This window comes from Cannabis sativa, chromosome X (genome assembly GCF_029168945.1).
Source record: "Cannabis sativa cultivar Pink pepper isolate KNU-18-1 chromosome X, ASM2916894v1, whole genome shotgun sequence".
Taxonomy (NCBI): Eukaryota; Viridiplantae; Streptophyta; class Magnoliopsida; order Rosales; family Cannabaceae; genus Cannabis; species Cannabis sativa.
The window spans coordinates 12,128,840-12,156,773 of NC_083610.1; the positions used below are offsets into that span (position 1 = coordinate 12,128,840).

The window sequence follows — 27,934 nt, forward strand, 5'->3', positions numbered from 1 at the left end:
TACAAACAGAAAAAAAAAATGAAGCATATTATGATAAATAATATCAGGCAGATTTTGTTATTTATTAATTCTAATTAACTTCGAGTGGACAGATGTCTCAATAGCATTAGCAAATAATATATTGATTAAAACGACTTCTGACTAGAATATCAGGTACTTATTAACGATCATTTATGTTTATTATTATATTAACAAAAATATGAATGATTTTCATATTTTTAAAGCTAGCCCATTATGTAGGATATTCATGTATTATTATATCGTTAAACCATCTTCTTCCCACAACTAAATTAATGGTCTCTGTGACAAATAATTTATCAATTAAAATACACTAATTAATCATAAGAGCACTCGTTTGTTTAATGAATTAATAAATTAATTAATGATGTTTTTTGGCATACATAAGATAATTACTTACAAAGTACCCAACCATATGAGTATGTATAAAATAATAAATAATTAATTAACAAGTTGACTATACACTAGTGTTAATATATATGTATAGCATTAATTACATATTAATTGGTTAGTTAAGAATGTGAAAGCACTATCAATGGCCAAATCTTGAATAATTACCGAAAAGAAAGAGAGGAGATAATTACCCTTAAAATATAAATAATAAACGTGTGTTGTTTGAAAGAAACTTTACATTTTTGGCTTACGATTTTCTCTCATTCAAATATTATTAATATAATGTTTAAATTTAAAAATATTAATAACAAATATTTATGACGTATATATCTACTACATATATATGTATACTGTATCAGTATATGTTAAACTTGTATGTTGTACATTTTCTAAAAAAACTTGTATGTTAGTAATTGTATAATTAATTTGTATTTGTTTGTTTTTGGCTATGTGGGAAATGAGAAACCGAAAGTTTTATTAGTCACGCCGCCACATCAATGAAAAGGCTATATATTACCTATATATATAATATAAATATATATATATATATATTTTTTATATATATATAAAAAAAAAGTGTAACTGAACTCGCTAAAAAAGTCGGAAACTCGGATGGAATCAAGGCAATGGCCGACCGAGTCAACTCGGCTTCCGAGCCATTGACAATTTCGTGCATTTTCATGCACGACCCTCTTATTGGCTTTGACCACATGCAACCATAATTCATGTCAACAAAGTACTAAAATTCGTTTTCATACATACTAATACATCTTATATATATATAGATATAAGATATTCTAATTATACTATACATTAATTAATATTAATTTTCCTTATAAAGCTAGTTGAAATATATATAATATATAATATTTCTTGATTTCTAATTCTTTTTTTTCTTTTTCTTTTTCGCCACCTTAAGTTAAGTCTGTATGTATTACTTACATAATTTTAAACCCCAATTGAAGGCACATTTAAGGCATGTATATAATATATGTAATTTGTAACATGTTACAAGATTTATATTTTATTAGTATACATATGATATTTATATATGTATGTATGGCATTATATTATTATATATTTGAATAGATTTATATATGGGATCATTTTATTAACCATTAATTCAGCTTCTTACTCCTAAGCCATATTTCATGCACTCTTTTATTTACTATTCTGAAAAACTAAAGGGATAGAGTAAATAGAAGACCAGATCGCAGATTTGGCACATAAATAATTAAAGCTGAAACTGAAAACAAAGGTAAAAAAAGAAAAAAGAAAAGAAAAAAAAAGGGGAGTTGCAATAATTGGGGAAGTACATGTGCAAAAGTGGGGTATGGGCTGTGATGAGTCATGGGCATCAGATGGCTCAGAGTTTTCTTTTTGAGCCCAACCCCACTTCATATATATCAGTACTCTTCACTTTCTAAAAGTTAATTATATAAATATATATTCCAACTAATTTTACATTTATATTCCTCTTACTAAATTATTTGTGTATAATATAATATTACTTCCTCTAATCAAACATAATATATATAATTAGCTTTGCTTTGCTTTGCATCTACTCTACTCTTGTTCTTAGGATAACGATTCTAATCAATTCAACCTTTTATATATTGTTTGTTTTTATTTATCTAGGGACTATGCTATATATATATATATATATACATTGCATGAAGCTTTTTCTTTTCCTTTATATAGCTTAGGAATGAAATTTTGATTCGTCAAATTAATTATAACTATAAAATTCTTATAAAGTAATTAATATCTATTAAGAACGTATAAAATGATCAAATTTTGCTTTTTAAGTGGGCTACCCTACTATTAATTGACATTTGTTAGTTTTGTATGATCTATTTTCTACTTCAATTTATACTTTAGAGTTTAGATCGATGGTGTCGCTAATTCACTTTTAATATTGTTGCTTGATTACAAATTTTTTAAAACCTGAATTATTATTATTATTTTGGGCCAAGACTTAAACTTTTTATTCAAATACAAACAATTGTTAGAATTTGAAAATAAGGTTAATGGGTTCTATCTCAAAATTAATTGATTATAAAATGAGTAATCGATTCCTCTTATATATTCTATTATCTTTCCACATATTAGCAATGTGTGACTCTCTAACAACAATTCAATTTAATTAATTGTTGAATGAATGTTAATTTTTATAGTGAAGAAAAGTATGTATAATATACTCAACATTATTTATGTGTAAGTAGCTCGGTAGTAGTACTATTGTTGCCTTTTCCGGATAATAATTCTATTCATCTCTATATAATGACAAAAACAAAAGCTCTTCTTGTATTTATAAAAGATTTTATTCTCGGTTATTTAATATACTTTCATATTGAAAAAATATAATACATTAAAGTAGGAACTTAAGCACTTATGTTTTATCGACGTAATACATAAAAATAAAAATTAATCCTGAAGGTTTGTATTGTTTTTTTTATTTCTTTATTTTGACGTACATTTTGGTTATACATAATATAGATGAAACAGTTTTCTATTTTGTATAAATTACTATATAATATTAATATATCTATAGAGATAATATCATTGTATCAACAAAGATCATTCATAAGACATAAAACTGTACTTTTTATTTTTCTTTTCTTTTGTCATGGCCAAATTGATCAGAGGCAAGCACATGGAACATGGGACATAAAATGCATCATTAAGTTTTGGCTCACCTAGGAATTGGGATCCTATATGTATTATGCATTTATATTATATATTAATATGTAAAACTATATAAATCCTTAAAATTCGCCGTACTTCACTAAAGCCTTTCCTTATTGGGGTCACTATTATTACCCTTTCTGGATATTTCAAATTTAATTCCATTTTTAAAAATATATATACAATAATGTTTTGATTAGTGGTTGTGAAAATTTTGAATTCCCCGCGTGACACCCACAAATCATATAATCATATTTCTATCAATATTTATAGATTTTTTTTTACCATACCCAACAACACATGGCCTACCAATTGTAACAGACAAAACACAGCTCATAAAATGTTGAAGGGTTGCTTCTGCTTCATAGTTCATATATATACATCATACATATATAATTAAACATGTGTTGTAACAGAAAAGTATTGATAACAACAATTACAAAGGATTAATAATACTTACAAAGCTTAATTTATTCAAAACTTCCTCTCCTTCTCTATCATTCCTACTAATTTTCTTGATATTCAAAGAATTTAATTTAGAACAAACACTACATGAACAATGCATCTAAAAGTGACCTTAACATAATACTTTTTTTTTTTCAAAGAACTTGGTTTCTAATATGCCAAATGTAGTAAATTATAGCTGGGATGACACTGAAAAGAATCCTTCTTTTACCTCTTGAAGCTTTAGATTTTCAAATTCACTCAAAGACTCCTTGGAGATCTCTTTTCTGAGTAGGACTACCAATCCAAAACAAAATATTTTGAACCACAAGGCTGCTGTAACAGCAACCAAAGAAGAGATAAGAATGTTTCTTTACCTCAATTCTACACAATAAACACATTGAAGACTTGGTATATAACCAAACCTACAAAGTCTGTTATATATTAAAAGTCTACTTTTCAAAGCTAACCAGCTTATGAACTTGTGTTCTGGAGTATAAAATCTGTCCCAAATGTCATCATAATGCCATCTTGAAACGTCTCTTTGAGACATCTCAAAACACAAATCAATTATGAAAAATTAATATTTTTAGAAGTTCTGATCTTGAGAGAAGATTAAATTGATCATTTCCTTAACTTGAACAACTCTTTTCCAATGCCAACTAGCCTCCAAAGAGATTTGGTACTCCCACCAATTTTGATTTTTGAGATACATACCTCAATTGACCCATTTCACCTAAAGATTATCCTTTGAAGAAATAGCCCACATGCTTACCAATAGCACATTGATGCCATAAGGCTATATCTTTGAAACCCAAACCGCTTTCTTTCTTGGGTTTGCAAAGGTCAGCAATATTTCCAGAACCATTACACATCTCCACACCCTTCTAAAGATAAGCTCAAAAAATTTGAATAATCTTTTGCACCATAAATTTAGGCAAGATAACAATTTAGGACCTATAAGAATTAATGGACAATAAAACAAACTTGATAAGAACCATTACTCCAACATAAAAAAATGATTCATAGAACTTCCAATTTTGATTTTAGTTGTCATCTTCTCAACAAGACCCTCACAATCAGATTTCGATATCCTTTTTGAGCAAATTGTCATTCTAAGATATTTGAAAGGAAAATTGATTTTTTTAAATTCAGACATATCAATAATTTTGTCAAAGAAAAGAGGGTCCATACCAGCACCATACACAACTGACTTCCCAACATTTTCTTTTACCTCAGAATTGTTCAAAAATAGTTCAAAGCCTCGAAGAAGGAGTAAGGACGATTTGAAATCACCATTGCAAAAATAAAAAATAAAATAACAAGTCATATGCAAAGCACAAATGGTTAAGTTTGACACTCTTAAATCTCAGGTGGAAAGAAAAATCTCCATCCTTAAAAATTCTAGCCATCTGGCCAGACCCTGAGACTTACAAAACACAAACCATCCAAAGAGGCCTAACCTAAATATCTGAACCAAAATTCTACAGACTCGAGAGCACATTTCTAAATCAAAGCAAAAAATAATGGTTTGGGTAGAAGAAATACTTACTTGCAGAAGGTGTAATGAAGAATCGCTGGTTGCTTATGCTTGGTTAAGGTCTTACGGACTGCTTGATGGTTTGGTCACGACTCACCTCAACGTAGAACTCTTTGTTTGTATGTTGTTGGAAAATCTGGTGATATGATTTGAAATAGATTCTCGCCCTAAATGCAAGGTTAGATAGTTGCGACCTATGCACAATCACTAGAAGTTTGCAAAAAGAGAAATTAAGGTCTTTGGTTCGAGAAGTGTATAAAGAAGACAAGTATTCTTCTAGGTCAAGAATTTTTGGGGAGGTTCTATAGGCTAAGGCTTGCAATTTGAAATGAGAAGGGAAAAATGAGCCTCTTTGCCAAGTTTTCCATTTGTATGAGTGGCAACGACTTAGCATATTTTGAATTGGATGGGATAGATCTTACCGATCAAGAGCTGCTCCATCCAACGACTGGGGTCTTGTAGAGTTTGCATTTAATGCACCTTGGGAGAGAGAATGGGGCATTCATTACTCATCATTCCATGGCAACAAACCTGATGCGCCATAAACTAGCCATCTTTTCAAGTCTTATCGCCATTCATTTTCCACAAGGAACGTACCTACGCCTAGTGCGTAAGCCTTACGAACTCTGTTTCAACAATACAACAGTTGTACATTGCCAACGAGAAATGTTAACCCTACTGTCCTATATAACATGGAAGACTGCATATGCATTTTAAGATGTTGCTTGTATATCATAATAATAACTCAATCATCCAGAACGAGGCTACAAGCTCCCACCATTCGAGAGTCCTGGGAGCTTGGGTTAAATGTTATCCGTGTTCTCGAATAAGTAACATGTGGAAATCATAGAAGGATTCCACTCTAGACGTTCCATGATCAATATGTATTTACCGCTTAAAAGATGTGAAAGAGACTATTATGTTCTAGAGGCTGATCAAAGGTTCCCAATGTTAGTAAGGATAAAAATCTAGGAGTCTTACTATCCTTTCGCGATCGAAAGGAATTAGAGTTATCCGATGCTTAAAGTATTTCAAAAAGGTAATGGACTAGTGTGATCTGAGAAGGCCTTAGCTTGTTGATCCTAGAGTTCATTCATGAGTGTCATATATGGAACCTGAAGCGATGGTTATCCACCCTTTGACACAGAATCAAATCTTGTCCCCTGTGTCAGATCTTTATAGTGTGCGTACATGCCTTTGAAACCCTTTTTTTTTTCTAACATCTTGTCTAGGCAATAACTTCTTAAGGTGAAACTTTTGAGTTACGTGTGTCCTAATCTACGTGGAATCCTTCACTGTAGTCGTGCACCACACGATGGGGAAGTTTCTTACCAACATATGGTCAGATCTTCATGTTGTAGCACTTGCCCTTACAAAATACTTTAGTACAAAACCCTAGGTGGATAAAAGGAATGCCCTTACCCACACGAGTGCCTATAAATACTCCCTAGGAAGAAGGGGTGACGCAAATTTGATCTAGCCAAAGCTCTGCCAAAATTCCTATAAGCTTTCTTCTTCAAGATAAACATTAGGAGTACAAAGCTAGGGTTTTATTGTACACATATATTGTATTAATTAAACACTGGATTGTAAGGCCAACATAACTAACTCGTGGACTAGGGATAGTTAAAGTCCAAACCACGTAAAAATCATCTGTTGATTACTTACTATTTTATTAACTTCTAAGGCTCTAAATATTTAGTTTCCAAAAATCTGTGTAAACATAAATAAATAGAGCTTTAGAAATAAATAAAATAGTAAATTGTAGACAAGTGATTTTTACGTGGTTCAGATGTCCATAATCCCTAATCCATGAGTCAGCTGTATTGGCCCCTTACACAAGTATTTTGATAATACAGTGTGTGTGTGTGTGTGTGTGTGTGTGTGTGTGTGTGTGTGTGTGTGTGTGTGTGTGTGTGTGTGTGTGCGCGTGTGTGTGTGTGTGTGTGTGTGTGTTTACAGTATAAACCCTAGCTCTACACTCCTTTTGTTCTCTTGAAGAAGAAGAAAGCTTGTAGGAATTTTCGCAGAGATTCGGCTAGTGAAAATTTTGTTCACCCCTTTGTACATAAAAAATGGGGGTGTTTATAGGGTTAAGTGTGGGTAAGGGCATTCCCTTTACCCACCTAGGGTTTTCATAATCCATTGCAAGGATCAAGGACACGTGTCGCCCAAAGATTTTTCTATTAGGAATTAGCCCCTAGACAAGCCGTCAGGTAAAAAGGTGTGTCCAAGGTGCGTATGCACACTACCATAGTTTGGCAAAGGAGACAAGATCTAATTTTGTATCAAAAAAAGGCATAACCATGTATAGGTCATGGAAAATCTGAGGTGGACATCCGCATTCGCGTAGGAGTCGTCGTTCGTGATCGGTTCAGAGAGTCCTTATCGGATGTCAAGTAGTCAAACCGTTATTCGAAGACTTCTTGGAGTCCGGGGACAAGTATGATCCTTTTGCGTCTTGGAGACGCTAACTGGGCCAGTGATAGCTCTCCGCATCAAGCTTTCATTAAGCCCTTCCCAGATTAGCGAAACATCGATCTCCATGAAGAGTTGTAATGGTCATCATTGTTAATCCGAGATGTTAATAAATTTTTGCCTATAATTGTGTCATGTGTCTCCTGCTTAAAAATATAGATAACAATCATTAATAATATCATCTTATTTAAGGCATCAAAAAACCTTTGTTACCTTTTTAAATAATATGAACCATCCTTCTTTATTATTGTCCTCATCCAATACCAATAACCTACACATTAAAGAGAAGATAAGGAAAAATGCAAAAGGGTTTCATGAACACTCCTCTATCTCCCAACTCTCATAGGCACACACATATCACTCTACCAAGATAAAAGGCGCAGATAGACCCTTTTATGAGGGGGTAAGTTGAAAAATGCTTCTTTTATTCATCAATTAATCAAATTTACCTCTAATTTTATATTTATTTGAAACATACCTCTTTTTATATGTATTATACCCAAAATACCCTTACATAAGAGAATCACATGGAGAGTATCTTGAAGTGATAGGGGCAAAATTGGTACAATGTTTAAAGAGGTAAAAATGATAGATTTTAAAAAAGAAGGTAAAAATAAAAGAGGACAATATAAAAAAGGTGTAAAGTGTAATTTCCTCTTTTATGAGAGATTATGGATCAATTGGGCATAAATGCTCAGTTGAAAGAATTATTTGTTTTCGACCCAATGGATTGATCAAAGACTATGGTTTAATGATGATATCATACAACACTAGTTATTTAGTTATTACTAGTGACGGACCAAAAATTTTTACTTTATAAGAATTTATTTATCATTAAAAAATATTTTTACTTATATTATAATCACTGTTATTAGATTTATTTAATTTTGTGAAAATTTTTCTACAATTTTAGTCTATAATTATTAAATTAAAAAATTATATTTAATCTTTTAAAAAATAATATTTTTATTAATGGGGTTATAACCCCACATTAATACTAGTGAGTCCGTCACTAATTATCATTATATACTAACATGAGTACCACTTAATTATATTACTCCATGTAAAATATTCTAGCATATATATCTACGTACTTATGTATAAATAATTGATGAGGCCATCGGGATATTTTATCAATAGTTCAATGTCTCTCCTAAAGGGAGAATCTTTTATGTTATTCTTTTCTTAATTTGTATTTTCGAATGCACGGCAAGCATCAAATTAAGAGCTCAAAGGCTGAAAACAAACTCTCTGTGTAGCTTCATATATATGCCAAATTATTATTAGTGGATAATGTTTAATTTATATATCTATTCTATATAAAGTGTGCCTATATAACTAAAATTCTTGGTTTTTGAGAAATTTATGGGTGACTTTTAATTTTTATTTAATAAAATAATAAAATATTATTTATATATAATAAAATAATAATAAAACAAATTCTATTAATATTTGAACTGATATTTGGGTGACTTTTAATTTTTATTTAATAAAATAATAATAAAACAAATTCCATTAATATTTGAACTGATATTTGATGCTAAATATTCGAGAATCACAACACATTTAAAAAAAAACAACCCGGGATTTGATACTCTGAGACTCTCAATTAAAAAAAAAAAAAGTAATATGCTCATCAAATTTGTATTTATTTTTAAACATGGTGAAAAAATGAATTATCTTTCATATTATTCAACAGAGTAAAACAAGTTTTATATTGGTTTACTATTCAACAACCTTGTCAAGAATTCTTGTAAGTTGTAACCACAAAATTGCCAGGTCAAACCAACACTTTCATTGTAATATTCACAGACTAACTACAAAATTATTTCATAGCATTTACGAAACCGCACACCCCCAATCATCTTTAATATGGACGTATCAGAAGCCAGATCATTAACCTAAATTGGTTAGTTCTATTATGTTTTGGAACAAATCGTCTATAATATAAAAAACCCATCATACTTGTATCTTGAAACATTCTTCAGGAACCAAGATTTTAAAACACAATTGTTACCTCCTTAAGGTCAACCCACTCCCAAGTCTCATTTGTTGTATTTATATAATAGACCAAAGCATGCCGGCCCTGTAAATAATAAGAAAATCAAACGTGGTTTAAATCTCAAGGCAATAGAGCCTTTTCCGTTAAATCTCAAAGATACAAAAATATACAAGATAAAAAAGCCAATCTAAGAAGTGGGTGCCACGTTAAAGCTAAGGAAACATTAAGCAACTGTTAGGCTTGTTTTACAATTTATGGTGTTTTAAAAAAACATATCGAAACAGAAACACATAAAAAAACCTCCACATCATTTAATTTTTTTTAAGGTAGTGTTCAATTAGGAGATCTAACGAGTTTCGCCCCTTCGCTAATGGCTTCTAAGAGTTCAAATTCCAGTATTGTATAAATCTTCAATTTGTTCTATTTCTTATATTAAATGAAATTTTGCTACTTTTTTTTTAATTTACAACTTTATTGTTTATATATTATAAGGGACATTCATGGAAATTAGGGTTTCTTTGAAATATACAATTAATGAGCATTACTTTTTGATCATAGTGTGTTTTTCATGGCTGAAAACCTCAATAATCTCTATCATTTGATATCAAATAAAATAAAATTATCATGATGTATACATTATGGTTATTTAATGAGTAATTAGTGTGTTGAAATTGTCAAGCTGATATTTAGAATTGTTTATAATTGAATTGTTTCTTTGTCAAAATTAATATTAAGTATATTTATATGTTTATAAGTTTATCTATTTTCTCTTAGATCAATTATGCTCATATAGCAATAGAATCATACTCATATAGACATGTTATTTTCATTTTGTAATTTAGATCTTCTTAGTCATTATTTAGTTCACTTAAACCTTTTCCGATTATGCTAACTGAAGTTTTGTTTCTTTTAGGTACTTCATTACAAAGATCTGTATTACATATATTGTTTATTTTTGACTATGAGGAGGTGGATTTCTTTATTGGGAAACATATAGCGTGACAAATTATTGTTCATATATTTAATAATTTTTTTTTATTAATGAGATTCATATATATAAATGTGTATATTGAATTCTTCATTCAAATAATTATTTTTTATTTTTACGTGATTATTTATTGTTCTTTATTCAAATAATCTCACCTAATAACTAATAATATTTTTTCTTTAATTTTTTATTGTATCACTTTCAAATAACATAGAAAAAAACTAGCATAAAATTTAGTATACGTGCCTCGCACGTAGTTTTTTGCTAGTATATATATACCAGCCTAAAATTCTTCTCTTTTGCTTTTGAATATTGTGTTATATAAATTAACAATTAACCCAAGATCTATTTGTATATAACATAGAACACAATAATAAGATATAATAATTAGGTATGTGTACCTGATTGATCCATAGCAATTATCTCTGATTGATCCACAGCAGTTACTCCAATTCGATAGTGCAATACTATCAACTAAGTCTTCCTCCCTAGATCTCTAAATCAGAAGCAGTTTATTTTCTCTGATTATCAAAAGGTATACAATTGTGATGAGACAATATGTATTTATAGAGTTAGGGAGGGGACTTAGCTACAAAACCCTAGTTGGGCTGGGCCTGCTCATCAAAGGCTTCAGTCAACTAGAAAAGCCCACACTTCTGCTTCACCTAGACTTTACTCACAGATGCTAAGCCCATTAACAATTGATCACCAACAACATGGGCTAACACAGCAAAGAACTATCCAATCAACCCAAGTTTTAATAAAACCAAAAAAATATAATGTAAGCCCAAATAAAAGTCTAACATTCTCCCACTTGGGCTACATTGATTTTAATACATATATATTATATATCAAAATAATTTTTGTTTGAAAACGACTCATGGGTTGAACAACAAGAAAACATTTGTGGCCACTTTAAAAACTGATAGTTCTCTGATAGCATCTCAACATACCGGTCCAATTTAACCTTTGATAATGAACTATGACAGTCATATTGTTTTTAGCTCAACAAAAGACATTCATAATCACAAATACCAAAGTATTAAATCGACATGGTCAATAAGTCTAGTAGTGTGGTAAGGAATTATGTTCAACATGTGATCAATATAAAATAACATAATATCCTTATCAGTCCTCAATTTCACTGATACCGTGATGCTTAGTAAATAAGCCAGTGAAATTAAACATACACCACTTAAAATAAGTAAGTGTCACTAAACTTGCTTAAAGAATTAAGCCAACAACATATCATTGTCAATAAGCAAATAAATTTAAAAGACAATGATCACAACAATATGAACCACATGCTTTCAATTCAATCATTCTCGAGAATATAACAAAACATAATTGAAAACATATCCATTCAATAATAAAATATTGAAACATAAAATGTAGTTCATAACTTTATTCAGAAAATTATAAATAATAATTTCTAAAAACAAACAGAAAACAAAACTCCCACTAACCCAAAAGATCAAAAGATTCTAAAATGCCCATATTAACAACATGTTTATTAAACAGCACGGCACTTAACCCTTTGGTTAGAGGATCAGCTAACATCGACTCGGTCTTGCAATTTTCAATAACAATGTCTCCTTTTTTGACCAAGTCTCTGACAGTGAGATACTTTATTTCCATATGTTTAGAAGCACTACTAATCTTGTTATTCTTTGAAAAGAAAACAGCAGCATCATTATCACAATAGATTAGCATAGGTGTGGAAATAGAATCAACCACTCGTATCTCCGAAATAAAATTCTTCAGCCACAAAGCTTGCAAAGATGCCCCATAACATGCAACAAACTCAGCATACATAGTAGATGATGTGATCAAAGTCTGTTTGACACTCTTCCAAGAAATAGCAGCACCTGCCAAGGTGAAAATATAGCCAGAAGTTGACTTTAAATCATCTACACAACCACCAAAATACGAATGCGAATAACCAACAACTCGAAGATTGTCAACCTCGCTTATACACAAGCATAAAACTCTTCGTTCTTTGCAAATATCTCAAAACTTTCTTGGCTGCAACCCAATGATCAAGGCCAGGATCAGATAAATATCTCCCAAGAACATTTACTACGAAAGCTATGTCAGGTCGAGTGCAAACCTGAGCATACATCAAACTCCCTACTACACTTGCATAAGGGATGTTCTTCATTGCTCCTCTTTCCAAGTCGTTCTTAGGACATTGCTGCTTAGTGAACTTGTCCCCTTTCAGAATAGGAACTAAACCAGCTTTACATAAATCCATGTTGAACCTTTTGAGCACACGATTAATGTAAGCTTCTTGAGATAAGCCAAGAACTTTTCGATTCCTGTCACGATGGATCTCAATCCCCAAAACATAGGATGCCTCTCCAAGATCTTTCATATCAAAATTGGAAGACAGAAAATTTTTGGTCTCATTTAGTAGTGACAAATCACTGCTGGCAAGTAAAATGTCATCTACATAAAGAACAAGAAAAATATAACGACTCCCACTGATCTTCATATAAATACACTGATCAAACTTGTTCTCTACGAAACCAAACGATGTCACAACCTTGTCAAACTTCAAGTACCACTGGCGAGATGCCTGTTTGAGACCATAAATGGATCGTTTCAACTTGCAAAACAAGTGTTCTTTTCCATTCTCCTTGTAGCCTTCAGGTTGAGACATATAGACTTCCTCATTCAATTCTCCATTCAGAAAAGCAGTTTTAACATCCATTTGATGCAACTCTAAATCAAAATGCGCAACTAAGGCCATAATAATTCTGAATGAATCTTTAGTGGAAACAGGTGAGAAAGTTTCAGTGTAATCAATACCTTCTCTTTGAGTAAAGCCTTTAGCCACTAAACGCGCTTTAAACCTTTCAATCTGTCCCTTTTTATCCCTTTTAGCCTTCAAAATCCACTTACAACCTATTGTTTTAAAACCATCAGGTAATAAAACTAGCTCCCATACACCATTTTTCTTCATGGAGTCGATCTCATCATCCGTAGCTGCTAACCATTTTGAAGATTGTGGACTATTAAGTGCTTCACTAAAAGTGACAGGATCCACAAAATGATCAATATCATATTCTCCTTCTCCAAGATAAACAAAATTATCATGACACTTTGTTGACTTATTTTGTCTGAGAGATCTTCTTAGAGGAGGTACTTCTGGAATAACTTCTCTTTGTTGATCATTGTTTTGAATAACATCTTCCACAACTGGAATTTCTTCAATAACAGGATTCTCATTAACAATAGGAGCTTCATCATTAATAGGCCCTTCATCAATAATAGGACCTTCATCATCTTCGATATCGGGAGCAATATATTCATCAACAATGGGAGCATTACCAACTGGAGTAGGATGGAGACTACTATTATCATCTCTTGAAAATGACATAGGAATACAAATTCCTTTAGAGGACTCCCCCATTTCAAGAGATGTTGAAGGAATTTTTTCAGCAACATCAAATTCCAGAAATTTAGCGATTCGAGATTCAACAATTCGCGTACCACGAGTGGGACAAGAAAAGCGATAGCCTTTCGAGCGCATTGGATAACCAATGAAATAACGGCGATTTGTTCTCGGATCTAACTTTTTCAAATTAGGATCATAAATCTTTACTTCAATTTGGACAACCCCATACTCGAAGATGATTAAGACTAGGCTTCCGCCCAGTCCATAACTCAAAAGGGGTCGAGGGAACAGATTTACTGGGAACACGATTTAAAATATAAGTTGCAGTCATAAGTGCTTCACCCCATAAAAACTCTGGAAGATTTGTTCTACTCATCATACTTCTAACCATATCCATGAGAGTGCGATTTCTTCTTTCAGCAACGCCATTTTGCTCGGAGTGAACCGGGCATAGTGTATTGAGCAACTATACCATTTTCTTGTAAGTACTCGCAAAAAGTCCCATGTGTTGTCCGGATTCGTATAACGACCATAATATTCTCCTCCACGATCGAATGAACAACTTTGATGACTCTTCCTAATTGTTTCTCAACCTCATTTCGAAAAATTTTGAGTTTATCAAGGGCGTCAGATTTTTCTTTAATTAAATAGGTGAATCCATAACGAGAAAAATCATCGATAAAAGTGATAAAATACTTATTTACGCACAACGTGGTGGAATAAGGACCACTGATGTCTGTGTGGATAATTTCCAATAAAGATTGACTGCGGTTTGCAGTCTTCTTTCTTGTTTTAGTCAATTTTCCACGAGTACAATCAACACAAGTATCCCAATCAGAAGCATCAAGAGGAGGAAGTATTTCAGATTTAATTAAACGATCAACCCTTTCTTTGGAAATATGACCCAATCTTTTGTGCCATAACAATAAGGATGTTTCCTTAATATGAGGTCTTTTACCCACAGAATTCACAACATTAAAAGAGGAATCTAAAGGAGCCAATGACAACTTGTAAAGACCATCAGAATAAAAGCAATTTCCAATAATTCGAGAGTCAAGCATAATGTCAACATTATCATTTGCAAAATGAAAAGAATATCCTTGTTTAACCAAAAGCGGAAGCGAAACTAAATTCCTTTTAAAAGTAGGAACATAAAAAGTATTGTTTAGAATAATCTTATCACGAGACTGTAATTCAAGAATAAATGTTCCAACATAGATAACGTCAACTCCAACATCATTGCCCACTTTAAGCTTGGACTCCCTCTCACTTGGCTTCCTGAGATCCCTTAGCCCCTGTAAGGAAGCAGAAACATGAACAGTAGCACCACTGTCTAACCACCAAGAATCAATAGGAACATCAACTAGATTAGATTCAAAACAAACACATGCCAATGGATTACCTGATTGTGCTTGCTTCTTTTCTAACCAAGTCTTAAATTTGTGACAGTCTGTTCTCCGATGCCCCAATTTTTCACAAAAGTAACACATCACATTAGAGTATTTGGACTTTCCATTGTTATTCTTCTGTTTATTCTTATGCTCCTTACCATTACCATTCTGTTTTGTAGCACCATCATTTTTATTCTTGAATTTTCCTTTTCCTTTGTTGGGCTTGAGGTGAGAAACATAGTTAGCGATTCATTCTTCTCCCTTTTAAGCTTGCTTTCTTGACTACACACTGAGAAATTAGGTCGCTGATAGTCCATGTTTGATTGTAAGTGTTGTAGGCTGTCTTGATGAGGCTGAAAGAGGCAGGAAGAGCATGAAGAGCTCGATGAATAATGAAAGAGTCAGGAAGAGGAATATTATGATCTTTCAACTTGGACTGAACATTCACCAATTTCAGAATAAAATCTCGCACTCCTTTTATTTCATCATACTTAATGGTTGTCATTTCATCCATAAGATGTCCAGCTTCAGCGTTTTCACCAGTGTCGTATAATTTTTCTACAGCATTGAAAAACTCTTTGGCATTTGAAGTGTCTGGCAAACCACTCAATAGATGTTCAGGAATGGATCTTTTCATAGTAAGAAGACTAAGTCGACTTGACTTTTCCCATTGTGCATGATGAGTTCTCTCGGCAGCTGTACTGGAGTCTGTAAGATCACCAGGTTTTTCTTCTCGTAGGCACAAGTCCATATCCATTATGCCTAAAGTAAATTCCACATCTCGTTTCCATGTCTTGTAGTTGGAAGCATTCAAAATATGGATGGAAGCATTATTGTTGTTCACAGAAAAGGAGACTGAAAAATTCAAAAATTAAAACTTGAATAAGCAATATGAGCAATGTATTAGAAAATATTGTAGAATCAACTGGTCATTATAAACTCCCCTTTGGGGTGAGAATATAACACACACATGATTTACCTTCATGAAGTTAACAACAAAGAAAAAATACATATCCTTTAAGAATTTTATTACCTTTGGGCAAATAAATTTCTTAAAAATATGTATTAATTCAAGCAAAAAATAATAATAAATTTATATATTTAAATTATTACCTTTGGGCAAATAATTAAAATATATACATTTAATATTAACTCACTTCATGGAATGTGAACTAATATATGTAAATACTACCTTTGGGCAAGTAATTACACATATAGTCAACCAAAAATATAATATTTTCTTCAACATGTGAAATTTGGTGATAAAACAATCATTGAAAATTAATAATTTTCAACCAAATTTCCAAAAGAGATATATAATTGCTTTTATTATATTGATAATAAAAAAAAATAAAGTGTCCACCATAACACATTATTTTTATATCAAATAATCAAGTTTTATAACTTTAGAACAACAATTAATGGAAAAATGTAAAATAAAGAATATTGGTGGAGATTACATAGTTAAGATAAATTAAACAAGAGAGTGACTATGTCTTATGGAACGAGAAGAAACTCAAAAAATTTTCTATGATTGACAAATTTCGAAAAATCATCAAAAATTATTTTTAATAATTTTTTAACTGCATAATTATCATTAAAATAATAATAATTATTAAACGGAGTCAAAAAATTAATTAAAAATCATAGAAAAATCAGAAATTTAATTCTAAGCACGCTGGAAAAAAAATCGTCGAAAAACGACCTCCGAGGGGGTCCCACGCGCCCCACGCGCCACTTGCCGCGAGTGGGCGTTGCTGTCAGGCCTCCATCTTCTTCCTCCAGCCGGGTTGGAGGCGGGTCACGCGACCCGGATTGGCCCAGTCGGGTCTGCAAGCGTATTCCGGCCAAATAATCGACGAAAACACCGGGAAATCAATGGGTTTCGATCGGATGGGAATTTCTAATTCATTTACACTACTAATTCGTAGTATTAATTGCTAAAAAACTATAAATCTAAGGAAAAGCTATCCAAAAATAAAGAACATGAAAAAAAAAAATTTGGAATATAAATCTTAATCAAAATACAAAATTAATCATTTAAAAACATTCATAAACAATTAATAATGAGATATCTATAATCTATTTTAGATTAAAAACAATAAAATCAAAATACACAATTATAATTTCACATTATAATCATATAAACCCTAAAACTTTAAAATTAAAATTCTCTTAATATACACAATGATTTCATGCATATAATATATCAATAGAACGAGAATTTAATGATAAACAAAACCCCTAAAGTTTTAAGATTAATAAACAAAAAATTGCACATAAAATAATAACGAAATTCATATGTAATTATGGATAATTAACATATGCAAATTAATTATACTAATTATAGGTTCTAAATCATATACAATAGGCAATCTGATACCACATGTTATATAAATTAACAATTAACCCAAGATCTATTTGTATATAACATAGAACACAATAATAAGATATAATAATTAGGTATGTGTACCTGATTGATCCATAGCAATTATCTCTGATTGATCCACAAGATTACTCCAATTCGATAGTGCAATACTATCAACTAAGTCTTCCTCCCTAGATCTCTAAATCAGAAGCAGTTTATTTTCTCTGATTATCAAAAGGTATACAATTGTGATGAGACAATATGTATTTATAGAGTTAGGGAGGGGACTTAGCTACAAAACCCTAGTTGGGCTGGGCCTGCTCATCAAAGGCTTCAGTCAACTAGAAAAGCCCACACTTCTGCTTCACCTAGACTTTACTCACAGATGCTAAGCCCATTAACAATTGATCACCAACAACATGGGCTAACACAGCAAAGAACTATCCAATCAACCCAAGTTTTAATAAAACCAAAAAAATATAATGTAAGCCCAAATAAAAGTCTAACATATTCAACTTTAGAAATTATATATACAATGGGTCTTAATGCAAAATATTGCAATGGGAATAAATTAAGTGTGGTGCTACGAATGCAGTGTATATATATATATATATATATATGCTTTATCTGTACGTATTATACATTTATGATTTGTCATCCTTAGAAGATTCTAATATGTTAAAAATGAAAATAAAACTGACAAAAGAAATTGTAGCCACAAAAAGAAAAATGCCTTGGTTAGGCAGCCCAGTCCAAAGTGACGCATGCCATGGGCAATAGGTCAGGGATAAGAGATCGACATTTGCAACTGAATTTTTCAATTATTATGATTTTTTTATTATATTTTTTCAAATGTTTAATTTTATATTTTTTCAGATATATAATCTATTTTTTTTCAGCATACAAATTATATAATGGAAAATTTATATAAAAAAATACAAAAATTTAAAAATATTATCCATATTCACATACCCTCTTATATTTTTACCAAAAAATTATTATTTTATTTATACTAATACATCTTAGACATGAATGATGTCATTATACCATATTCACATATTATCTATTTTCACTCCTTTTCTATATTTTTTTTTATTATTAGTAGTATTATTTTCCGTTTCATTTCATTTTTAATTGTAGTTTTCTGTTTCAAAACTTCTTGATCCAAAAAAAAAAAAAAAGATTTCGTCCATCTTCCTCAACTTCCTTCCTTCATAATTGACCAAGTTCTTTTGCATTTTTTTTGTTCTATAAATGGCTATTACTTGGTCTTCATTTTTCTCATCAGTCATCACCATTGCTGAAAAAAAACCTTTAAAAATAGGTGTTAAATCTCTTGTCAACAAATCTAAAGGCAAATAGCCTATTGTTTGAAGATGATGATTTAAACTTTGCTTTGCCTACCAAAAAAATTGATCGTCACCCTGTTAAGAAGAAATCGAAGGTTAATGTTGCTGAAAACATTTTCTTTTCTGAAGTTTAGAAAGGGAAGAACCAAGCTGATGAGAATCTGAAGGTGTCTTATTTCTAGTTTCTTTATCATTTTGCCACAACTTTTCTTATTACTAGTTTCTTTAGGAGACAAAAATCATATTTATTCTATTTTTAAATATTTCTAAGGATTATAAGTTTTTCTTTGTTTTTTAATACAAAAGTACTGATTATTTTTTATTTTTTAAATGACTGATTAATTGTACCACCGAGTGTGTGGTGTAGTTGGTTGGAATAGTTTGCATGAGGTTTCTTATTTGTTTGTTCTTAGAGTTTGAGTCTCCATGGTAACACTTATCTTGGGCCTTAAAAATTAGGTTATTTTAGTAATAAATTTTTTTTGAAGATTCAGCAAAATAGTCAATGTAATAAGAAATGTTTTAAAACTTTACATTAATATGTCAAATATGATGTTGATAATACATTATGTTTCTGTTAATATTTTGGATAGGGCATACAACATTAAAACAACTATTGTGCAACTAATGAGTTGCTCATTGCAAAGAATGAGGTGTTGTTGATTGTTGTTATGTTGCTGACCATGTTCACACACAATGGATACCTTGTGAGGTAAGGTTCTTTCAATTTTAGTTATATGTAGAAGAATAGGCTTGGATTGTCAATTATCCTCAATAGTTTGTATCCTTCTTTCACATGGTATTTCAGTTATAGTTGAGTATTTTCATAGTAGCATTCCATCACCTTTTTTAGCTTGTGTAATAGTTCTTCATATTTGTAATCTATTAAAATGTATTGGCCAGTAGCTTCATAATTTACATAATTTGTTCCTTGATCAAACTGTCCATTGCAAAATATGAGAAACGAAATTTCTTTTTTCTGACAGTTTAAAAATTTAAGCATTGTATGTCAACTATGGGATAACTGTTATGAAACTGTAATGTAACTAATATTAAACCTTAAAACAATTAATAATACTCCTATGTAATACAAATAAAACTTACCATAATTGAGTTTTCTCTGCACGAGTCGTGTATTGTTAATTCTGAGCCCTGTTTTTTTTTTTAAAAAAATAATAATATGGTAGTAGCACAACAATTATTTAACTAATATACAACTTAAATGCAACTAGAAATAGAATATTTGAATGTGCATCGTCATGAAAAGATTTGTACGTATTTTTTTTGTCACAACAATCTATTGTACTTTAAAAATATTATGTGGAGAAACAACAGTTAGAATTCTGTAAACTAACTTTGTAACAACCAAATGAATATATTAATAAAACTAACCATGTTATAATTTTTTTAAAGAGTTTTGTGTTGGACTGTCAATATAAAACACCTGCAAATATCATAAAAACCATTGTATTGTTATCAATTTGTAATCATTGATATCTCTAGTTTAAGAGCGTTAGTAAAATATTAGTGCAACTACAATGAAACTATGCGGAAACTGTTAGGTTATAATTAGCCTATGTTTCGGGTCTTTAAAGTTAGCATTATCTCGTCTATTGGTGTCTTTTGGAGCAGTTTTACGCTTGATTTTCATTATTTCAGGTTCCCGGGGTGTTAAAGTTCGAATTCAGTCAAACGGCGAAAAACTGGGACAAACTTGGAAAAAATTGGAAAATTCGGCTCCAGACGCATAAGTAGTCGCGACCTCCAGAGAGCCAGGTCGCGACCCTTTTTCCTGGTCGCGACCCTGGTCGCGACTTCGAGAATTGGCAGAAACTCGGTTTTTCGAGTTTTGCCTGTAGTCGCGACCAGCTTAAATGCTAGTCGCGACTAGGTACGGAAATCGCAAATTTGACGTAATTTTGATTTTTTCTCTCAATTGGAGGCACACCACTCATCCCTATATAAGGAATACGACATTGAAGGTCAGAGGCAAGCAAAAACAGACCTAATAGTGGAGGCAAGTGGAGAGGAAGCTATCTTGAAGACCCGGAGCGATACCACCTTCTAGTTTCTTTCTTTTACCCTTTTAATTCTTCTTTATGTTTGTTTTTATTTCTGAATTAATCATGGATGTTTTTAGAGTTATTATGAACTAAATGTCCCAATAAGGGAGGATGATGATTGTTGTTTAAGTTTATGTCTAGTTAATAAATAATTGCCATTCCTTCATCGTATGTGTGAATACTATCTTTATTTGTGTTTAATTCCATGTGCAAGTTTGATCACCTTTTACATGTTTAATGATCTCAATTCGAAATCTGAAAAGTGAGAATTGAGAATGCTAAAATTTGGATAGTCTAGGTTCTGATGTAAAACGAAAGTATTTACATAGCCTCAGTGACTAAAAGATTATTGCTTAATGCTGATTTTGTGTTGATTTAATTAAGAAGTTAATTAGAGAACATATTATTTAGAACCTAAAAGATCTGAAAAGAGTTAGGTTAATTTATAATCTGTCATTCACATTGAGACAAGGATAGCAATTAGGTATTAACATAGGTAGCTTATCAACAGGATTCACCTCCCTAATCTCTCATCTTCATTAATCTTCGTTTATTTTTTCTTTAATTTCTGAGTTATTTACTTTTAAATTGCAATCTTATTATTTTACCGAATAGAATCATAAGTATAGTTTAGTAGTACTTAATCCAATTCCCCGTGGTTCGACCTCACTTGCGTGAGATACTACTTGATTGCGTACACTTGCGTATAAACATAATTTTCGTAACAAGTTTTTGGCGCCGTTGCCGGGGAATTGTTTACAGATTAATATTACACAAAATTATACTAACTTCTACTTTGGTATATTTTCTCTTGCTGATTTTTTCTAACCTTTTTCTTGCAATATTTTCGTGATCTATTTCAGGAATCATAAGTGTATGAGCCGTCAAGGACAAGCTGTGATATTACCAGTTGATCCCGAAATCGAGAAAACTTGTAGGAGAAACCGAAAGAACAAGAGGCAAGAGGGAGTTTCAGCAACTGCTGAAACTTCAGAAATCATGGCTGCTAATGCTGCAAACAATGGAGGCAATAACGGTAATAATGGTGGCGCAGTAGAAGATCAAGCTAATGGCCGCAGCTTGAGAGATTACATTCTCCCTACTCTGATGGGAGTGCAGTCGTGTATCAGGCCACCGGCAGTGGATGCAAATAACTTTGAGATCAAACATGCCATACTTCAAATGGTGCAGTCTTCAGTTCAGTTTGGTGGCCTCCCTTCTGAAGATCCTAACCTGCATCTCTCTAACTTCATGGAACTTTGTGAAACTTTTAAAGTTAATGGAGTTAGTGATGATGCTATTCGACTGAGACTGTTCCCATTCTCTCTTAGAGAACGAGCCAAGAGTTGGCTAAACTCCTTGCCACCCAACTCTATCGCCACCTGGAATGATCTGGCAACGAAATTCTTGTCAAAGTTTTTTGCTCCAGCCAAGTCTGCAAAGCTGAGAGGAGAAATCAATAACTTTTGTCAACAAGACAATGAATCTCTCCATGAGGCTTGGGAGAGGTTTAAAGATCTAATCAGAAAGTGCCCTCATCATGGTATAGAGAAGTGGATGCTGGTCTACAATTTCTACAATGGGTTGGTAGGAAACACTAGAACTCTAATAGATGCAGCAGCTGGTGGAGCCTTTATGAGAAAAAGTGCTAATGAGGCGTATGATCTATTGGAGGAGATGGCTCTAAATAATCAGCAGTGGCCAACTGAAAGAAGCCAATCAAAGAGGGTAGCTGGTGTGTTAGAGGTGGATGCCATCACAAAGTTGACAGCTCAGGTTGAGGCATTGACAAAGCTGATTGCAGGGCAAGCTAAACAAGCCCAAGTTGTTTGTGAGTTATGTGGAGGAAGTCACCACTTTTCAGAGTGTCAAGCAGATGTGGATGATTTGTCAATGGATGAAGCTAAAGCCATTGGAAATTTTTCACAGAATAATAACAACAATTATGGGTTCAACCAGGGAATTACCGAAGAAACAGTGGGTTCTATCAGCAACGAAATCAGAACCAGAATCAGAACCAACAGTTTAATCAGCAACAAACCTCTGGTGGAAATTCTGGTTTGCAGACAGATTTATTGCTACAATTCATGACTGAAACTAGATCTTCCATTAAAGACCTGCATACTCAGATGGGCCAACTAGCAACTCAGGTAGCAACCCGTCCTCAAGGAAATTTGCCTAGTACAACTGAAATTAATCCTAAGGAAAACTGCAATTCAATTACCCTGAGGAGCGGTAAGAAGTATGATGGGCCAGAATTGACACAACCAATTGATGTAAATAAGGAGATTAAAGTTCAACCAGTGCCAACCCCAATACCAACAGTAGAGAAGGCTACTGATAGCTCAACACAACCACAACAGTCCCCACCAATCAGTATTGATCATCATGAAAAGATACCTTATCCTCAAAGACTCCGTAAGACCAATCTAGACAAGCAGTTCACAAAATTTCTAGAGGTCTTCAAAAGACTACACATCAACATTCCTTTTGCTGAAGCCTTGGAACAAATGCCCCGTTATGTGAAGTTCATGAAGGAGATATTGTCTAAGAAGAGAAAATTGGAGGACTATGAAACAGTGGCATTAACTGAGGAGTGTAGCGCCATTTTGCAAAAGAAACTACCGCCCAAGCTTAAAGATCCGGGTAGTTTCAATATTCCATGCTCTATAGGGGGTTCGGTGGAAACCCAAGCTCTGTGTGATTTGGGAGCAAGCATTAATCTAATGCCATTGTCTGTCTTCAAAAGGCTAGGATTGGGAAACGCAAAGCCTACAACAGTGACTTTACAACTGGCAGATCGTTCTTTGACTCATCCTCGTGGGATAATTGAAGATGTACTGGTGAAGGTTGGTAAGTTTATCTTCCCTGCTGATTTCCTAATTCTTGATATAGAAGAAGATTCAACTATTCCCATTATTTTGGGAAGACCATTCTTAGCCACGGGCCGAGCATTAATAGATGTTCAAAAGGGGGAGTTAAAGTTGCGAGTGCAAGATGAAGAGGTCATTTTTAATGTTTTTGCCCCAACCGACATTCCTACCTGTTGTAAGATTGAGATAGTGAAGAGTTCTTCTGCAAAAGCTGATAAGAAGAAAACAAAGCCTAAAGAGCGACTTCGAACGATTCGACGACGTTGGAAAAGATTGGTGTGTGGGAATTCTGAAAATGAACTTATTCTGGTGCAAAACTCTGAAATTATCAACTTGGGAGGTCAATTTGACCAAGCCAAGTCCGCCATGATCCTGGCGCCACTTTGAAGTACAAGGCTCAGCGTCCAGCTGTATGACGATAAAGACAGCGCTTCTGGGAGGCAACCCAAGTATTTTTCGTTAGACTTTTGATTATGTTTTAGTATGCTTTAGTATTGTTAGTATTTGCAATTTTTAAATACCAGACATTATTTCTTTTTAATTGAATCATGAAAAGCGTGAAAAAAAAAATATTTTTTTCGACCTGGAGCCCAGTAGTCGCGACTAGCCTTTGGCCAAGTCACGGCCTATTTTCCAGGTCGCGACCCCAGTCGCGACTTCCTGATTTTCCAGAGAGGTATGAAATTTGCTCGTAAGCTAGTCGCGACTAGCCTTAGGCCAAGTCGCGACTTGCTCACGAAAATTTCTATAAATTCAAACTTTCCCCCTCATTCAACCCTACACCAACTAATTTCAAATTTCAAATCCTCTCAGCCGACCCTACCCTCTTTCCATCTCAAAAATTCAATTTTTCATCTCCAATCTTCAATCTTTTCATCTTTTCTCAAATTTCTTAAACCCAATCTATTCAAAAACCCAATTTCACTCAACAATCTACACATATCATCAAAACCCACACCAAAAATAACCCATAATAGCCCAAATCCAAAAATCACCATTGTCTTCAACTTCAACCTCAAGCTTTCAAGAATATTCAACAATGGAGGTGGAGTAAAGCTTTTTCGGGTTTGTAAGTATCATTTTCTTCATTCTTTAAAGAATTTGATTAATTTTTTTTAGATTTTGAGTGATATAAATGTGTGTTGTGCAAAAATATTGTTGATATTGGGTTTGTCATTATTGTATTGTGGTATTGAGTGTTTGGGAATATTGTTTGAGTGAATTTTTATTTTCGGGATAAAGAAAATTTAAGGGAAAGTGCTGCCCAATTTTTTTTTTGAAAAAAAAAAGTTTCAAAAAAAAAATAAAATAAAATAAAAATAAAAATTTCGAAAAAAAGAAAAAAAAAATTCGAAAAAAAAAGAGAACATGGCACCAAAGAGGACTAGGAATGTAGAGGAGGGTTCGTCTTCAAACCCACCACCAACGGGTTTTGATAGAACCCGCTTTGGAAATATCGAGGCCCACAATCGCTTCGTGCGGTTAACGAATAGGGCTTATATTGAAGATCGGGGTATTGAATTCCCAGAAAATCCCTTAAGGCGCCAACCTCGGTTTGAAACAATCAGAGCTCAAATAGAAAGAATGAAGTGGGGAAGCTTTGTAGATACTCGGGGTCGGGCTAATGTTACTATGGCTTGTGAGTTCCTTGCGAATTGGCCCGACCGCCGGAATGGGGAAGTCAAGGTGCGTGGAAAGAAAGTTCCCGCCACTGCTGATGCATTCAATGTGATGTTCTCTGTCCCAGATTACACTAGGGAGGAACAACGCCTCCGAATTATTGAGGAGGAAGAGCAGTTTGATATGGTGGATGTGGCAGAAACAGTGGGATTTCCTGGGTTGAGGTTCCATGACAATGATGGCACCGAGGGGTCGCCAAATATTCTATACCGGTGTGAGCTGAACCCGGTGGCAAAAATATGGTTGTACTTTGTGAGTGCTCGGTTAGTGCCCAACAAGCATTTTTCTGATGTCCAAATGGATCGCCTGAAATATGTGTATGCCATAATGAAGGGGTACAACATTAACATTGGACAAGTCATAAGGCAAAGCATTGAGCAGATCGTGCAAGGAGCCACGAGAGGTGGTTTTGGTTTGGCAGGAGTTATCACAGAACTCTGCGGGGCATATGAAGTTCCCCAGTTAGAGTATGACAACACGGTGTTGTCACTTCGCAAGATGGGTATCGCCTTTGTCAACAGGCTGAAAGAGCCACACCCCTATGGCCAGCCACCACCTGATGCACCGCAAGGGCGTAGGCGGCAACGTAAGCCTAGTGTTGAAGAAGAAGAGGAGCAACCCCTACAATTGCCTGGGCCCATCGATCCTACAACACAATACACTCATGCACAGCTGAGTTATATAATTCAGCAGAACAACCACATGCAACAATACATGGTGCAAAGGAGTATTTATGATGAGGGACAAGTTCAGCAACTCAACTCTCTTATCAACAGAATGAATATTGGGATTGATGACCCGAACTATTTAGCACAACCTCCTCGGTTCTATCCCTATGACCAGCCGCCACCACCCAACCCTTTCTGAAAGGGTCTCAGGTAAGTTTCTTCTCTCTGCATATTACTGTATACATTGGGGACAATGTAATATTTAGTTTGGGGGGAGAGACTTAAGAAAAAAAAAATTTAAATTCTGCACTATAATTTCTGCATTTTAATTTTCTGTTTTTAGTTTTTTTTGCTTTAGTTAAGGAATGACAATAAGCTTGATGATAGTTGTATACTGCTGATTAGTGTGATGTGATCTGAAATTGCAAAATAACTGTGTGCTTGAGTCTGCTAACTCTTTGGATTAGTTTGGATGCTTAGAAACCTGTGTTTAATTGTACTTACTCAATCTGCGAAAATTGTTATAACTGTTTTACTATGGTTTGTGGTAAGATTAACAGGATAGCTTAGAACTTGTGTGTTTATTCTTTTGAGGCGAAATCCTTGATAGTGTTCAATCGGAATATGACTTAGGCATTTGTTGGATAGTTTGAGCCTTTCAAGCCTACCGTAATAATGTGTATCCCTAGTTACCCTTTTGAGCCTTAACCTGTTGTGTTTCACCCACTGATTTGAAATTTTGCAACCACACTATTAATTTTTGTTTTCACCATGATTATCCATGATATCATAAGCTACATGATTAGTTTGGGGGAGGAAAAACATTTAGTGTGAGAAAATAGTGAGAGGGAGAAAAATTTGCAAGATTGAGAAGAAAAAAATTTGTGTAATTCAATGTCACTGAGAAAAAAAAAAACAATGAAAAAGTAAAAATATGTGTTCAAAAAAAAAAAAAAAGTGAAGTATATCTTGGTAAATGTGGGAACACTATGGGGTATTGAAAAAGAAAAGTAAGAAGCTTGTGGGTTCTGTTTGTGTGCTTATGATATCTTGAGCCAGATTGTCTTTTGCCTATCCCTGAATATCTGAGCCATACTACCTAAGCCTTGAAAAGACCTAATGATTCCGAAGAACACTGTTAACATTAGTGGAAAAAGGTAAGCATGCAAGCTTATGAGTTATCGGATTGTGGAATTAATGGAAAGAGTAAAACTTTTATAACAATGTTTCACATTTGAGTAGATTGTTGCAGTTGTACATAGTGTTATTAATTGAGCATCTGAGTTAATTGTTAGAGTTAGTAGGATCAAAATTCTAGTTTATGCAAGGAAGAAAACAGAGAATGAGTCAGCAGCGTAGTAATTATCTGATAGCGTAGTTAGTTTTTTTTTATCTTACTCGGGGGCGAGTAAGAATCTAGTTTGGGGGATTTTGTTAGGTTATAATTAGCCTATGTTTCGGGTCTTTAAAGTTAGCATTATCTCGTCTATTGGTGTCTTATGGAGCAGTTTTACGCTTGATTTTCATTATTTCAGGTTCCCGGGGTGTTAAAGTTCGAATTCAGTCAAACGGCGAAAAACTGGGACAAACT

General features: G+C 33.1%; 1 non-coding gene across 1 annotated transcript; it reads right to left on the reverse strand.

Moving 5' to 3' along the window:
* Positions 1-22,562: 22,562 nt before the first annotated feature.
* Positions 22,563-22,669, reverse strand: LOC115718312 (small nucleolar RNA R71). Its single transcript, XR_004011891.2, has one exon. It is a non-coding gene; the product is annotated as a small nucleolar RNA R71 (small nucleolar RNA).
* Positions 22,670-27,934: the final 5,265 nt, after the last annotated feature.